This window comes from Lolium perenne, chromosome 6, assembly GCF_019359855.2.
Source record: "Lolium perenne isolate Kyuss_39 chromosome 6, Kyuss_2.0, whole genome shotgun sequence".
Lineage (NCBI taxonomy): Eukaryota > Viridiplantae > Streptophyta > Magnoliopsida > Poales > Poaceae > Lolium > Lolium perenne.
In genome coordinates, this window is record NC_067249.2 from 128,221,382 (window position 1) to 128,239,818 (window position 18,437).

Here is an 18,437-nt window from a genome sequence, read left to right on the forward strand (position 1 = left end):
AACCATAAGATCCGGAGTGGGACGGAGTAGTCAAAAGTGTTTCCACCTCTCGTTCATCAACGGATGCGCTTTACCGTAGACACTTGTATCTGTCGGTGGCAAGCGGTAGGCTGGGGAAGCCTTAAGTCCCCACGGCATAGTCCGTAGACACTTGTCACTCGAAGAACAAGCGGTAGCTGGGAAGCCTTAAGTCCCCACGGTATTGCGGTCTATGATGGGTTGCGGCTACCGGCGTAGGAGTGTATGGTAGAGCCCAGCACTGTCGTCGTGGTCGGGGTCCACCTTGAAATCTACAGGAATAATGGGACCGACGTGGACCCAGGGTCGGCGCATGCAACAACGGGTGGGTGTTCGAGGTAGCGGAGGAACATGATTGGCTAGACCTTATACCGGGCCTCACACCATAGGAAGTGTGGACGGGTTGCGCGCCCGGTTGGCACCAAGGTTAAGATCTCTTATGGGTAAAGCAACACACCTCTGCAGAGTGTAAAGAACCGTGACCTGTCACTCCCTGTTCCGGGATATGGAACTGCGAACGCTGCCGGAAAGGAGCTCCATGAAGTTCTAGTAAACCGGTGAAGGCTGACGGACATAGCTCTTCTGAATAAAAGCAACCTTTTGAAGAAATGGTTATGAAAACCTGCATTGGTATTAGACTTTCTGGTCTAATGCTGTAGCTAGTGCATTAAACACCTCTTTCCTATAATGAACTTGTTGAGTACGCTCGTACTCATCCCACTCTTAAATCTCCTGCTTAGATATGGAGGCATCGAAGGAGGATCTACAGTGCAACTCGAAGACCGAGGAGTCAACAACTACTTCAAGAGACAAGACCCTGTCAGAGGAGTCAGATACCACATCCAACAAGGAGAAAACCTAGTTTAGCCATAGAAGTGAACTAGCTTCCTAAACCTAGCTCCTATTTAGCTAGAATCTATTCTTAGCCTCTATAGCTAGGTAAATACTCTACAAATAGAGTTCGTGACAGGATTAGACTACAAGTCGTTCTTTTGGAGTTTATTTGCAGATTTACCTCATTGTAAAGTAGGAGGCTGTGTTGATCTTATGTAATAGAGTCAGAGTTGTAATTCTATAGACATGCCTTGGACCCGCATATGTTTCTGTTGTACCACTCTGAGCGATATAATACTAGTGAAACGGTGTTTCATTGGTGTTGTATCAGACTTGCATACTACACCATGCAGTGGTATGCCGGGTCACCACAGTTGGTATCAGAGCAAATGCTTTGACCTTAGGATTAAAACCCTTTAAAGGAGACATATAGGATTGGTAGAGTCTATAGGAAGTTGTCTTAGCTAACCCAAATCTTCTTATGACTTGAGATGGATATTCACTTGAGAATAATCCTGACACACTTGAGTCAATCTTTCTTACCTATCTTTTCTAAGTAAAGTTAGTTAGCTAATCCCAAGCATGTAGGACATCAATAAGTCCTTAAAACAATAGATGAGTAGATCACAGTTGGTATACACTACATGGTAGTCCAAAGAGAGGATACAACCATAAGGAAGATATCCTATTGGAAGATGTGTACCAACACATGTTATAGTTAAATAAGAATTACTCAGACCTGCACTAGAAGTAATATCAAGTGATGAAGATAATTAAGATATCCTAATAGAAGATGTAGACCCAGACAAGTAATAGGGTAAGTAAAATTTATCTAAACTTGTGAAACAACTGATAGTAAGTGATACAAACAAGTGATATGAGTAGTATAGACCATGATGAGTCAATCATGGGAAATAAGGAAGAGTGATAGGAATAATATATGTCTACTTACAAGGTAGAGTTGCTAATCATATATGATTCACCTGAGAATCATTATGTGATGTACTAGAGCCTCATAAATATTTAGGAGAAGTACAATAAGAAGCCAGTTGTTCAACAACAGTGCAAGAATTGTGATTCCAAAACAATAAGAAGTGTGCCAAGCACATCCTGACCATAGTCTTATGATAGAAACACTTGGAAGTATATGAGCTATATTTCCATAGTTATGTGTTTAGAGTACCAAAGTTAGAACTTAGATATATCAGGTGAAGTAGTCCTCAACAAAATGGAAGCTAAGTTAATTCTTCCAAAGAACTTTAGGTCAACCACAACTATTCTAGACCACTTTGTTTCAAGTTTATCTCATTGCAAATGTGCAATTAAGGTAAATGTTGAGACAAATAGTAGAATCCCATATAATCGTGTTAAGTATCACGATATAAACCTATGTTATGTGGTGTTATATACTACACATCTCAGCCTGATGTTTAGAGATGTCATACTCAACTATTATATTCAGGCTTATGATGGTGTGTACTATAAACACAAAGCTGAATCTTCTTGGATGTTATTGGATTTTTATTGTTTGACTAGATCCATACATGAAGTTTGACTTTGATATGCAAATGCATGTTGCAATATCAAGTTATTACTTGATGCTATAGATCTAGAGGGTAATGGTATTCGTGTAAGGAAGTGATGAATTCTGAAGATTCGGAAGACAAGATGAAGGTCCATCAGAGAAAGGAAACAAAGTTGTGGGAAGCAACCACAAAACTCTGAAGGAAGTACCAATCAAAATTCATGCTTTACCTCAACAGAGGAGTACTTTAGTACATAAGAAGCATGAAGGTGAGAAAATCTGGTGATTATGGTGAAGCTGAAGCAGATCCATAGTCAATATAGAAGAGGGAATGCATGGGAAAATCACTTAGGATACTATAATCATAGTGTCAGCTAGTGGTTTTCTTGCAAAATAAACCCTAAAGGAAGGAAGATAACCTATGAACCCATAGCAGATATAAGAAGACCATAGTTGATATCAGAATACCACAATTGGTATAGGATCAATACTGGAAGATAGAGTAGAAGATGTCTTGTCCAGTTGATCAGAATCTATAATAGAATCCATTTTTAGATAACAAATAGCCACAATTGGTATCAAGTAGTCCACCATTGGATTATTTGTACTAAGAAGTTGTGAACAATTAAAATTTTGTTAACCAAATAACAACGACCTATAATCATTTAGTCGAAGGATTAACATTGGATGTCCACAATTGAGTGGATACACCACAAACATTCTTCGTGAGACTTTTAGAAAAGTACAAACCACAAGCTAGACCTAGACCAATATTCTAATCATAAGCCCAATAGTTGGAAGAAAAGGAGTTGAAGATTATAAGAAAACTCTAAGGGGTAGAGTAAATATTGAGTTGGATGTACAATGACTCAATACTTTGAGTAAGATAGATGAAGAAGGTCTGAAGTGAGAGGAAGTTCGATCTTATTTTCATAAGATTGTTGAACACTACTTTCAAAAGTATGTCAGACCTGAAGCCGAGGTTTATACCTCGAGAAAGTAAGAAGTGGACTATAACTTGAGAAAGTGAGTAGTATTTACTCAGAAGTACTAAAGCTCAAGTAAGTCAAGCATAAAGAAGTTGGATGAAGGAAATACCATAGACAAAATACAGCTCAAAAAGGCCAAATACCGAAGAAGATTGAATATACCAATACCAAAGACTAATAGAATGATTCCTTTCATGGAACCTAAATAACCCAAAATAGTTATAGGTATCAACTATAATCCCTGATTGGATGGACTAAATGAGTCTAATCCATTCTTAGAGGAATAAACCATCATGATCAATTCCATAGTAAGTACCTCACCAAGTACTATTATTGCAGTTTTGGTAGTAAGGGAAAAACAAAGACCTATTTTATCAAATAGGAGAATGTTATCCAATTAGTCCTCAATTAAGACTGTCAGGACAAGAAGAAGTCCCAATAATTGAATATTCAATGAGAGAGGAAACAAGCTTATAGAGTTGGAAGAAATCAAAGAATAAAAGTAAGAACCATGGTTCAGAGAAAAACCATAATGGATTCCAGGAAGAATCTGGACAAGGGATATATTCAATTATATCTAGTAAGATCACCACGGAGTTCGAGAAAAGAAGTAGTCTGCACAAGTCAGATCCACACTCCGAAACGTGAGAGAGATCAAACTTCGAGGACAAAGTTTAGTTTAAGGGGTAGAGACTGTAATATCCCTGGTATTGGGGTTACAGAAATAGAGGAAACAGATGTGTGCATTGCATCCATGCATAGAAAATCTGGGGAATTTTTGCGCTTTAAAGTAAAACAGTCACAGTAACTGAAGTTTCACTTGACCTTGGTGGAATTGAAGTAGCTCATCAAGTCAAGCGCTATAAACCTCAAAGTGACTTTGCTAAAACCTTGCTTTGGGTAGAGATAGCTTGAACCAAGGGGTTAGATCAAATGGAACTGATAATCAACACAACAACACTTTACTCAATGATCAACTACTTGATCTTATAACATATCATAATATGGTAATCATTGCCATAACACAAGAACATTTGTCAATTACAAACCAAGTAACAATAAAATGGAGAAACCATTCTTGACTTATCTTTTCCATGTCCTAAACTAATTCTTGTTCCTACCATGAACCTCATGGTATTCATTCTACTTTATTCTTGGAAACATAACAAGGAGATAAACTCTATAAATATATATCCTTCTCCATTCCATATTATTATACATCAAACCTAGAGAGGTGAGAGTTCTATTAATTATTGAGAAGCAATAACAAACTTTGAGTTAAACCTTGGATATACACCCAAGTATTCAAATCATCATCTTCAAGAGAACCCTAGGATATTATTCAAGACATTCCTAGAGAGAGAAACCATTTATGTTAAACATAGATATTGATGATCACATCAATCCCTATGGAGCCTAACCTTAAGTTAGTATTAAAGTCCTTTCCAAAATGAGAGAGACCAATCATTCAAAACATAGCTTTATCTATTTAAGAATAAAGGACAACCATTGAACTAGAGTGTTAGGAGTACACCATAACCTAGAATAATCCATTCTAATATAAGAGAGATCAATTATGGTGTTACACTCAAGTTAGTTGAGGCAACACTTGAGTTTGAGGGAGAGAACTATCCCTATACCCAGATGATAATATCATCATTGATTAAGTAGAACCCTAACATAATATCTCAGGCATTCTCCTGGGATATAAACTAAAGAGACAATCATAGTAGACCCATACAAGAAGGTAAATCAGAAGTGCTATACTTTGATTGATCTAGACAATGCTTGATCATGGAAGTGAGAACCCATTTAATGAGAGATCCCTAGGAATCCAAACTTTGATCATTATAAATTGAGAGATGATCATAAACCCTAAGAACTTGAGGTAAAAATGTTAAGAACAAGATGATCATGCCTAATCCATGATCATGCTCTTGAGGTATTGAGGATAAACCCTAAAAGGATAAGTAGATATCCTTCACCACAGGAAATCATAGGGAGGTAATTAATAAGCAACCCTAAACTTATACTCCAACCTTAACTTGTGAATCACTTGGTGATCATAAGAAGAATCCTACCATATCTATGTTTCATAAATTAAAGAACCTAAGAAAACCTTAGAGTAAAACTCCATACTTTATATGGTGAGAAACCAACAATCCATTTGACCAAAGTTAACTATAAAAAACAAGTATTACCAATGTAGTTACTTTAATGATAAATTGGGGATAAAAATAGAAGTTAAATTGGTAGAAGATAAAACCAATTCTCAAATCCTTAGTAATTAGGGAAGCTCATGAAATATTAAGCAAATAACCATCTTATCATGGTTAGGGGAGATTAACCCTAGCACATGCAATATGGTGTCATTTCATCTCTATAACCTAGAATTAAATCTCAACCCTAGTTTGAGTATCACTGGGGTGATCATAACTAAAACCTAAGCCACAACTAAATTCCAAACCATATGCCCTTTGGTAAATAACATTAGAACCCTAGTACTGCACATTAATCAATTCTTATGCTTCAATTCTTGAACATAAGAAAAACCCTGTGCTACATTATATGGTTCAAACCATATATGTAGTGATCAACTATTTATTTTGGTAACCAAGCACAACCATGATGGAACAATACCTACCCTAGATCCTTTCAATGATAATTATAGTGTTAACTTTACAAGGGGGGTTGTAATGGAAATCATAAAAAAACCTAATAGAATTAATGCTCACATAAAATCATATGTGAACAACCAACTTCTCAAATAGAAACCAACTCCTAATAACTAACTCTGAAATACTTTGAGTTGACATTATCAACTCTGTTAACTCCAAATAGATTTGATTCATACAGAAAAAGAAATTAAAATGAGAATACAAACTCATGTTTAATTGCTATATTGAATAAGCCCACATAGGTGAATAATTAAGCAACTATAAAATGCTTTCTTCAATTGGGAGAATGGTGTAACAAACATTACACTAATCCTTGTATTAATTCAAATAAGAAATACCTGCAAAATAGAAAAAGCATTAAAAATTGAATTTAAAACAGAATACAAAATAGAAAAAGAAAACAGGAAATAAAAACAGGAAAGAAAATAAGAGAAGAGGAGGCTTACCTGGCAGCAGCAGCCCAGCTGCCGAGCCCAACATCAAGCCCAGCAGCAGCCTAGGTCCGGCCCAGTCCATCGCCAGATTCCAACCCACGTACCGCTTCGAGCAGATAAGTGCGGAGACGAAGTCCTCGTCATCGTCTTCGCTACCGACGACGCACTGGAGAGCGCCACGACGCCGGCGAGCCACGTCCCGGCCGCCAATATGGACCAGACGATCATCAACGACCGCCGAAGAGCATATAAATACCTCGCTGCATCCTCCTCTGTTCGTGTTCTTCATTTTGCCCCAATTTTGCAAACCCTAGCTCGCCCGGCCATCTCCCTCGCCGCCGGTAGGAGCCTCCCCAAGCCCCGCCGTGGCTACCAACTTCACCGCCATCGTCGACTTGCAACTCTTGCAGAAGGAATTGGGTCGCCGCGCTCGGAAGCATCCGATTCGAGCTCACTTTGGCTCCCAGATGGTCCGGCCACCGTGACCATTGCTTCGCCGCCAGACCACCTCCGACCTCACCGTCGCGTCCAACACCATCACGGTGAGCCTGCGCACCTCCTGAGCTTCATTTTGCATCGAATCGTCGCCCGTAGCATCCTCACTGCGTGTACCCGTGTCCGCCGCCGTTCGGCCTCGCCGGCGAGCGAGCTCCGGCGACCGTTTTTGGGCGGCGCTTGCACCATTGAGTTCACCGCGGCGGGTTAAATCGATTGGTGCAGGAGATTTGCCCGGGGAAGCACCACACCGCCGGCGACCATCGCCACTGCCGTCGGTGAGGACCATGCTTGCCACGTCGTGCCACCGTGGCTGTTGACATGGACTAACCCCACCAGTCAGTGACTGTGTGGGTTAGGCAACCGGGTAACTTTAGTAAATTCTGTTTTAATTTCAATTCAATAAATGCTGCAACTTTACAAATTCATACAAAATTCAATATAACTCAGAAAAATAAATATAAGATATTAAAATTCTTAGAAAAGAAAACTCTATCCAATAAAAATATGAAATGAAATTTTTATTTTTAATAAAAATTTAATTATTTAATACTTGTTATTTAAACCATTAATTTTAATTCCAAATTTAATTAAAATTCAATAATTAAGGAAAACTTCCAAAAATTAATAAAAACCAATAAAAAAATCAGGAAAATAATATAACTAATTTTCCTTTTCTTATAATTTATTAAATCCTTAATAGGAGGATTTAAATCCTAATTAATAATTACCTTAATTATTATTTCTTTAAAAATAATAAAAGGACAAATTCAATATTATTTTAATTTCAAAGTTATTAATAACTTCAACTTTATTAATGAAGTTATTAATACAAGAAATATAGAGTAATTAGGAAACCCTAATTCCATATTTAATGATAGTACAACCCTATCATTTCATGTGAAACCCAAAACCCTAATTCAACTAGGAAACCTAGTTCAATGATTACATGTGAACCCTAAATTGCTCCTAACCTAAACCCTAGGTTAGAGCATGTGATCATGGTACCTTATTACAAATCATAGAACCATAGTAGCAACTAAATACTTGTCTTGGACACATAAAATGCAGAAGACCTATCACTAATATATGGGTATTCCATGTGTTCATCCTCATCAGACCTAACTAATCAAGTGGGGTCAACTAAGTGAAAACCCTAGATCCTATTACCAAAAGCCATCATCCTTATTGATCCCTAATTAGCCTCACACCATTGTGATGAACCCTAATAGCAACTATACCTACAATTTTACATTACAGAACCCTGTTCTACTAAACCCTACTAATGTTGGATACTTATACACCATCCTACTTAGGAGCCAATTATTCATTACTTAACAAAACCAATAGTAAAACCCAAATCACCTCAACCCTAATTGCTATACTTCTTATTACTTAAGAAGTATGTTCTTCAAAAGTTATTCTTTTGAAGAAAATAAGGAATCATCACCAACCCTGCTTATAAGAACCTATAAACCCTAGCTAGCAATCACCAGCCAGATGAATCAACCTTGATAGCAACCATGTATAAATACTTTCTTAGGATGCCTAGGCTTAACCCAGCCTTACCAGCCTTAGGTATTGATGAATCCAACAATGTTGTGATCCATCTACTACTTACTCCAGCAATCAATTAGAACCATAGAAAACCATAGAACCCCACACACCTAATTATCATACTTGTTCTTTATTTAAGAACATGTTCTTCAAAAGTTATTCTTTTAAAGTATATGATAATTAATCATTAACCATGCCATATAGTACTAAAACTGACCACTGTTCTTTACTTGTTAACATTATGCCAATTATCATTCTTTGTGTGCTCAATTGATTATTATGCTTTATTATCTACCTGTTTATAATACCAAGTAAATCACACCTGTATAAGAACCTTGAATGTGAATCACTCTAAAAGTGCAACACACCCTAAACCAATCATTACAACTCACTGATCCTAAATCATCGGGGTTAGGTCACGCTTAGAGCGATTGCATCTCATTCTTATGCATTATTGCATCCTCGCCAATCTTTTAAACATCGTCCTTACCGGACGATGATGCTATTTCAGAATTTGGAGTTAATGCGTATCGAAGACCTTGCCTGCATAATCTTGCAGTCAAGAAAGGCAAGTTCATCGCTTGCTCATGTCATTTGAGTATCTTTATCAATTTACTTGCAAAGTACTATGATTATCACTATCGCATAAAAACCAAAACCACTACTTTCATAACTATGAATATGACTATGTGGTGGGCAATGGAACCATGGATTGTGTTGATATGGTGGAGGTTCCATTGCAAGGGTTTATATCCATCTAGGATTAAACAACAAATGTCTTGATGATTCTTGTGCCGTAATACCCGTGTTAACCATAAGATCTGGAGTGGGACGGAGTAGTCAAAAGTGTTTCCACCTCTCGTTCATCAACGGATGCGCTTTACCGTAGACACTTGTATCTGTCGGTGGCAAGCGGTAGGCTGGGGAAGCCTTAAGTCCCCACGGCATAGTCCGTAGACACTTGTCACTCGAAGAACAAGCGGTAGGCTGGGGAAGCCTTAAGTCCCCACGGTATTGCGGTCTATGATGGGTTGCAGCTACCGGCGTAGGAGTGTATGGTAGAGCCCAGCACTGTCATCGTGGTCGGGGTCCACCTTGAAATCTACAGGAATAATGGGACCGACGTGGACCCAGGGTCGGCGCATGCAACAACGGGTGGGTGTTCGAGGTAGCGGAGGAACATGATTGGCTAGACCTTATACCGGGCCTCACACCATAGGAAGTGTGGACGGGTTGCGCGCCCGGTTGGCACCAAGGTTAAGATCTCTTATGGGTAAAGCAACACACCTCTGCAGAGTGTAAAGAACCGTGACCTGTCACTCCCTGTTCCGGGATATGGAACTGCGAACGCTGCCGGAAAGGAGCTCCATGAAGTTCTAGTAAACCGGTGAAGGCTGACGGACATAGTTCTTCTGAATAAAAGCAACCTTTTGAAGAAATGGTTATGAAAACCTGCATTGGTATTAGACTTTCTGGTCTAATGCTGTAGCTAGTGCATTAAACACCTCTTTCCTATAATGAACTTGTTGAGTACGCTCGTACTCATCCCACTCTTAAATCCCCTGCTTAGATATGGAGGCATCGAAGGAGGATCTACAGTGCAACTCGAAGACCGAGGAGTCAACAACTACTTCAAGAGACAAGACCCTGTCAGAGGAGTCAGATACCACATCCAACAAGGAGAAAACCTAGTTTAGCCATAGAAGTGAACTAGCTTCCTAAACCTAGCTCCTATTTAGCTAGAATCTATTCTTAGCCTCTATAGCTAGGTAAATACTCTACAAATAGAGTTCGTGACAGGATTAGACTACAAGTCGTTCTTTGGGAGTTTATTTGCAGATTTACCTCATTGTAAAGTAGGAGGCTGTGTTGATCTTATGTAATAGAGTCAGAGTTGTAATTCTATAGACATGCCTTGGACCCGCATATGTTTCTATTGTACCACTCTGAGCGATATAATACTAGTGAAACGGTGTTTCATTGGTGTTGTATCAGACTTGCATACTACACCATGCAGTGGTATGCCGGGTCACCACATGGTGGCACGCCCTCGTGCGTCTTTTCCACTCCGTTTCGATCTCGTAATTTTCCATATTTTCCAAAAACAGCAAAAATATTGTTCGGAAAGTAAATTGCAAACTTTTCATTACCAGTACTGTTACCTATTCAAAGTCGAGTTCTGGCGGACTGTCAACTTGTCCTTTGATGAAGGCCTCCGGTGTTTCCACTCGAATAATATCAACATCAACATTATAGGAATCACCTGAGATATAATGCTTGAGTCTTTGTCCATTTACCACTTGTGTAGCATTGCCTTGGAGAGAGCTAATTTTGATTGCTCCTGAACGATACACCTCCTCAACAACATATGGTCCTTCCCATTTCGAGAGTAATTTCCCTGCAAAGAATCTGAGACGAGACCGATACAATAGGACTTTATCCCCAATATTAAATTCTCTTTTGATAATCCTTCTATCATGCCATTTTTAAACTTTCTCTTTAAAGAGTTTAGCATTTTCATAAGCTTCACTTCTCCATTCATCTAGAGAACTCAATTGTAGCAACCTCTTATTACCGGCAAGTTTAGGATCTTTATTTAATTCTCTAACAGCCCAATAAGCTTTGTGCTCTAGTTCTAAAGGTAAATGACAAGCTTTTCCATAAACCATTTTATAAGGTGACATTCCCATGGGATTTTTATAAGCAGTTCTATAAGCCCAAAGTGCATCCTTCAATTTACTAGCCCAATTCTTTCTAGTTTTATTAACAGTCTTTTGCAAGATAGATTTAATCTCTCTATTTGATAATTCTACTTGCCCACTAGTTTGAGGATGATAAGCGGAAGCAATTCTATGATTAATACCATATCTAGCAAGAGTTTTTCTAAAACCACCATGAATAAAATGAGAACCTCCATTAGTTATAATATATCTAGGAACTCCAAATCTAGGGAAAATAATATCTAAAAGCATTCTTAAAGAGGTCTCACCATCAGCACTTTTTGTAGGTATTGCTTCCACCCATTTAGTAACATAATCAACAGCAACAAGTATATGAGTGTTACCTTCTGAAGAGGGAAAAGGTCCCATGAAGTCAAATCCCCAACAATCAAATGGTTCAATAACAAGAGTATAATTCATAGGCATTTCATTGCGTCTGGAGATATTACCAACCCTTTGGCATTCATCACAAGATAAAATAAACTTCCTCGCATCTTTGAAGAGAGTTGGCCAATAAAAACCTGATTGCAGAACCTTTTGCGCGGTTCTTTCTCCGGCGTGATGTCCTCCATAAGCACTACCATGACATTTACTCAATATCTCTTGTTGTTCATATTCGGGAACGCATCTTCGCAGAATACCATCCACTCCTTCTTTATATAAGTGTGGGTCATCCCAGAAATAATGCCTCAAGTCATAAAAGAATTTCCTCCTTTGCTGAGCTGAAAAGGTTGGAGGCAAGTACTTGGAAACAATAAAGTTAGCATAATCAGCATACCAAGGACTGTCTCGCGAACTCACCTTTATTGCAGCCAATTGTTCATTTGGAAAACTATCATTAACAGGAACAGGATCATAAGCAATATTTTCCAATCTAGACAGATTATCAGCAACAGGATTATCAGCACCCTTCCTATCTACAATATGTAAATCAAATTCTTGCAACAGAAGTACCCATCTAATAAGCCTAGGCTTAGCATCTTTCTTTTGCATAAGGTATCTGATTGCAGCATGATCAGTATGAATAGTAACTTTTGAATCAACAATATAAGATCTAAACTTATCACAAGCAAAGACTACAGCTAACAATTCCTTTTCAGTAGTAGCATAATTTCTTTGAGCAGCATCAAGAGTTTTACTAGCATAATGAATAACATTCAATTTTTTATCTACCCGCTGTCCAAGAACAGCGCCTACAGCAAAATCACTAGCATCACACATAATTTCAAATGGTAAGTTCCAATCAGGAGGTTCAACTATAGGAGCAGTTGTTAAGGCTTTCTTAAGAGTTTCAAAAGCTTCCTTACAATCGTCATCAAAAACAAAAGGTACGTCTTTTTGAAGAAGATTAGTAAGAGGCTTTGAAATCTTGGAGAAATCTTTAATAAACCTCCTATAAAACCCAGCATGACCAAGAACACTACGAATACCTTTAACATCCCTAGGATAGGGCATCTTCTCAATTGCTTCAACTTTAGCTCTATCAACTTCAATACCTCTCTCGGAAATTTTATGTCCCAATACAATTCCTTCATTAACCATAAAGTGGCATTTCTCCCAATTAAGAACAAGGTTAGTTTCTTCACATCTCTGCAAAACTTTATCGAGGTTCCGCAAGCAATTATCAAAATAATTCCCATAGACAGAAAAATCATCCATGAATACCTCTACAATACTCTCGCAAAAACCATGAAAAATAGCAGACATGCATCTTTGAAAAGTAGCAGGAGCATTACACAAACCAAAAGGCATACATCTATAAGCATAAGTTCCATAGGGACAAGTGAAAGTGGTTTTCTCTTGATCTTTAGTTTTAACAGCAATTTGTGAAAATCCAGAATAACCATCAAGAAAGCAAAAATGAGTATTTTTAGATAACCTTTCTAACATTTGATCAATAAAAGGCAAAGGGTAATGATCTTTTTTTGTAACTTTATTAACTTTTCGATAATCAATGCACATTCTATACCCTACAACTACTCTTTGAGGTATGAGCTCATCATTATCATTAGGCACAACAGTCATTCCCCCTTTCTTAGGAACACAATGCACATGACTAACCCATCTACTATCGGCAATAGGATATATAATACCAGCTTCAAGAAGTCGTAATACCTCATTTCTTACCACATCCTTCATCTTGGGAATTAGACGACGCTGAGGTTCAACAACAGGCTTCACATCATCTTCCATATTAATGGCGTGTTGGCATATTGAGGGAGAAATCCCCTTCAAGTCATCGAGAGTGTAGCCAATAGCTCCTCGGTGTTTCTTCAATATTTCCAATAGCCTTTCTTCTTCAAACTTTGTAAGCTTAGAACTAATAATAACAGGATATATTTTCTTATCATCAATATGAGCATATTTAAGATTATCAGGCAAGGGTTTTAAATCAAAGACAGGATCTTCCTTTGGTGGCGGTGTTGTACCCAGATCTTCCACTGGTAAATCATGCTTAAGAATAGGTTGGCGAAGAAAAATTTCCTCAAGCTCATCTCTTTCTTTCCTAAAAACTTCACTCTCGTTATTCTCCAAATGTTACTGCAAAGGATTATTAGGAACAATAACAATAGATGCACACTGTTCCATTTTAAAATCATTATTAGGCAAATCAGCTTTATAAGGAGTTTTGGTAAATTTAGAGAAGTTAAACTCATAAGATTCACCAGCAAATTTAGTCAAAATTTTCTCTTTCTTGCAATCTATAATAGCTCCACAAGTATTTAGAAAAGGTCTACCAAAAATGATAGGACAATAATCACTAGCAGCAGAACCAAGTACCAAAAAGTCAGCAGGATATTTGATCTTACCACATAGAACTTCCACATCTCGAACAATACCAATTGGAGAAATAGTTTCTCTATTAGCCAGCTGAATAACCACATCAATATCTTCAAGTTCACAAGAACCAATTTCGTGCATAATCTCCGTATAAAGCTCATAAGGAATAGCACTAATACTTGCACCAATATCACATAAACCATAATAGCAATGATCACCAATTCTAACAGATAGCATATGAACACTAGCTTTCTTGGGTTTATTAGGATGTGAAACAATATTAGAAGCATCTTCACAGAAAATAATATGACCTTCCTCCAAATTTTCAGTCACAAGATCTTTAACTATTGCAACAGCAGGTTCAACTTTTATTTGTTCTTCAGGTTCTATAGGTTTCTTTCCACTTTTATGAACCGCACTATTTATAACAGAGTACTCCTTCATTTTAGCAGGGAAAGGAGTTTTTTCAATATAAGCTTCAGGAATAACATGATCAACAGTTTCAAATACAACGCATTTATTAATAGATGAATCAATTTTATCTTTGTACGGTTCATGATACTTATCAAAATTCTTCTTAGGCAATTCATAATGAGAGGCAAAAGCTTTATAAAGATTTGCAGCAACTTGAGAATCAAGACCATAAGTAGCACTCATATTACGAAATTTATCAGTATCCATAAAAGCTTCAATGCATTTGTAATCATAATTTATACCTGATTCTCGATCTTTGTCGATCTCCCATCCTTCAGTATTTTCCTGGATCCGATTAAGAAGGTCCCTTTTAAACTCTTCCTTATTGCGCGTGAATGATCCAGAACAAGAAGTATCCAGCAAGGTCTTGTCTTCAAAAGAAAGTCTTGCATAGAAATTATCAATAATAACATTACCAGGAAGCTCATGAATGGGGCATTTGAGCATTAATGACTTCAATCTCCCCCAAGCTTGGGCAATACTCTCTCCATCATGAGGCCAAAAATTATATATGCGATTCTGATCCTTGTGAATTTCACTTGGAGGATAGAACTTAGAATAAAACCGGGGCACAATATCATTCCATTCAAGAGAATCCCCATTATCCAGAAATTTATACCAATGCGCCGTTTTACCAGACAGCGATATAGAGAATAGTTTCTTCCTCACTTCATCCATAGCAATACCTGCACACTTGAATAAACCGCATAATTCATGCAAGAACAATAAATGATCTCCAGGGTGGACAGTTCCATCCCCTGTATAACGGTTATTCACTACGCGTTCAATAATTTTCATAGGTATTTTGTATGGTATTTCTTCTTCACCTGGCACCTCATCCACTACCTTTGCAGTAGTAGCGGATTTCCCAAATAAACATTCGAGAGAAGATCTCTCCATAATGAATTATGGCAGCAAGCAGAAATAAAATCAGCACAAACAGTAGATATTTTCCTTACCAATTCCACTTACCAATAGCGCTTCACTCCCCGGCAACGGCGCCAGAAAATAGTCTTGATGACCCACAAGTATAGGGGGTGTATCGTAGTATCTTCGATAAGTAAGAATGTCGATCCCAACGAGGAGCAGAAGGTGTTGACAAGCAGTTTCGATGAAGGATTCACTGTAAATGCTCACAGACAAGTATTCAGGGGGTTTTGATGTAACAGTTGAATAAAGTATGAGTAAGTAAAGTGCGAGAGTAACAATTGCAGCGAGTGGCCCAATCCTTTTTAGCACAAAGGACAAGCCGGTTTGTTTACTTATAATGACCAAACGTTCTCGAGGACACACGGGATTTTAGTCTAGTGCTTTCGCTACATACGGCTAAATAATCTTCATTGTTTTGATAAGTGTTGTGTGGGTGAACCTGTGCTAATGTACCACCCTTCCTAGGACTAATACATACTTGTGATTATACCCCTTGCAAGCATCCGCAACTACAAGAAAGTAATTAAGAATAAATCTAACCACAGCCTTAAACTCTGAGATCCTGCTATCCCTCCTGCATCGATATACCAACGGGGGCTTAGGTTTCTGTCACTCCGGCAACCCCGCAATTGGCAAACGAGTACAAGATGCATTCCCCTAGGCCCATAAAGGTGAAGTGTCATGTAGTCGACGTTCATATGACACCACTAGAAGAATAACACCACAACTTAAATATCATAACATTGAATATTACTCAACCATAGTTCACTACTAACATTTAGACTTCACCCATGTCCTCAAGAACTAAACGAACTACTCACGAGACATCATATGGAACATGATCAGAGGTGATATGATGATGAATAACAATCTGAACATAAACCTTGGTCCAATGGTTTCACTCAATAGCATCAATAACAAGTAGAAATCAATATCGGGAGAGTTTCCCCTATCAAACAATCAAGATCAAACCCAAATTGTTACGGCGGTGACGATGTCCAGCGGTGGAGACGGCGGTGATGATGGTGGAGATGATGATGATGGTGATGGAGATGATGTCCAGCTCGATGACGGTGACGATGGCGTCGATTTCCCCCTCCCGGAGGGAATTTCCCCGGCGGATCTCAGCCCGCCGGAGAGCTCTTTTCTCTCTGGTGTTCTCCGCCCCACAGAGGTGGCTGTAACTCTTCGTGAGGTACCCTCTGTGGCTTAGGTCTTCGGGACGAAGGATTTAGCGAAGAAAAGGAGGCGAAAGGGGCTGTGGGGCCCCCACACCACAAGGTGGCGCGGCCAGGCCATGGGCCGCGCCGGCCTGTGGTCTGGCCCCACCTTGGGCCTTCTCAGCTCCCCCTTTTGGCTTCCTTCGTCATCTGGAAAAATAGGATTTTTGGTATAATTTCCTTCCACAGTTGATCTTCCGAAATATTGCGTTCTGACGGTGCTTTTTCCAGCAGAATCCTGGCTCCGGTGCTCGATCCTCCAATAATGATGAAACATGCAAAATAGATGAAATAACATAAGTATTATGTCCAAATATGAAATATATCAATGAATAACAGCAAATTATGATACAAAATAGTGATGCAAATTGGACGTATCAATGATCTTGATCATGTTAGGCAGCTCACAAGATCCAACAATGATAGCACAATTAGGAGAAGTCGACCATCTAGCTGCTGCTATGGACCCATAGTCCAGGGGTGAACTACTCACTCATCACTCCGGAGGCGACCATGGTGGTGAAGAGTCCTCCGGGAGATGATTCCCTCTCCGGCAGGGTGCCGGAGGCGATCTCCTGAATCCTCCGAGATGGGATTGGCGGCGGCGGCGTCTCTGGAAGGTTTTCCGTATCGTGGCTCTCGGTACTGGAGTTATTCTCGATGAAGGCTTAAGTAGGCGGAAGGGTAGGTCAGGGGGCGCCACGAGGGGCCCACACCACAGGTCGGCGCGGCCAGGGCCTGGGCCGCGCCGCCCTGGTGTGGCGTCGCCTCGTCGCCCCACTTCGTTTCCTCTCCGGACTTCTGGAAGCTTCGTGGAAAAATAAGATCCTGGGCGTTGATTTCGCCCAATTCCGAGAATATTTCCTTAATAGGATTTCTGAAACCAAAAACAGTAGAAAACAACAACTGGCTCTTCGGCATCTCGTTAATAGGTTAGTGCCGGAAAATGCATAAATATGACATAAAGTATGTATAAAACATGTAGATATCATCAATAAAGTAGCATGAAACATAAGAAATTATCGATACGTTGGAGACGTATCAGTAGCATATACAAGACATATGTTTGTTGTCAAATCTTTTTTTGGAATGTTTGAATATATTTTGTTTGTTCAAAAAAATTGATCTCATAGATTCTATGCAAAGTCAGATCCTATCTAAGTTGCCCCCGAGTAGTTGCGTGCGAGGTATGGGCTCAAATCCTTGAGTTCTGGGGCAAGCTAGAGTGGATGCCAGAGACTGACTCCCCACAGATACAATGGTGGGTTAGCAAGACGATTAGCATGAACGGGAAGCTAGACTTGTGGACAGCGATACCCTTGTTTTCTTCTGCCTCTCGAGTCATAGAAACAATGTGGTCTTCAAGGCCGAGAGGCCGTCGCCTTAGACCTTCATGCGGTGGATTAGGTTAGAGTTCGAGGCATGGAAGAAGGTGGGTCTTTTGCGCGGTGAGGTGTTTGGCTTTCCTTCGCCTACACTTGCTTGGTTGCTAGAGGGAGAGTAGGAGTTAGTGAGGACCTGACATCCTTTGTTGACAACATACTAGTCACTTAACAGTGTTGTAAACATTGTATCTTGGCACTTCTTCTATGATATGAAATACATATTTCAAGGTGTATTCTAAAAAAATCAATATAAAATGGGTATAATATAAAAAAATACTTTACAACAAGTCTAATATATTATCATACATTCTATAGTGTAAATATTTTTTAAAAAAATATTTGATCAAAAATTTCAAGTTTGAATTTAACATATCCTATAAGGCGGGGTAAGGGCATC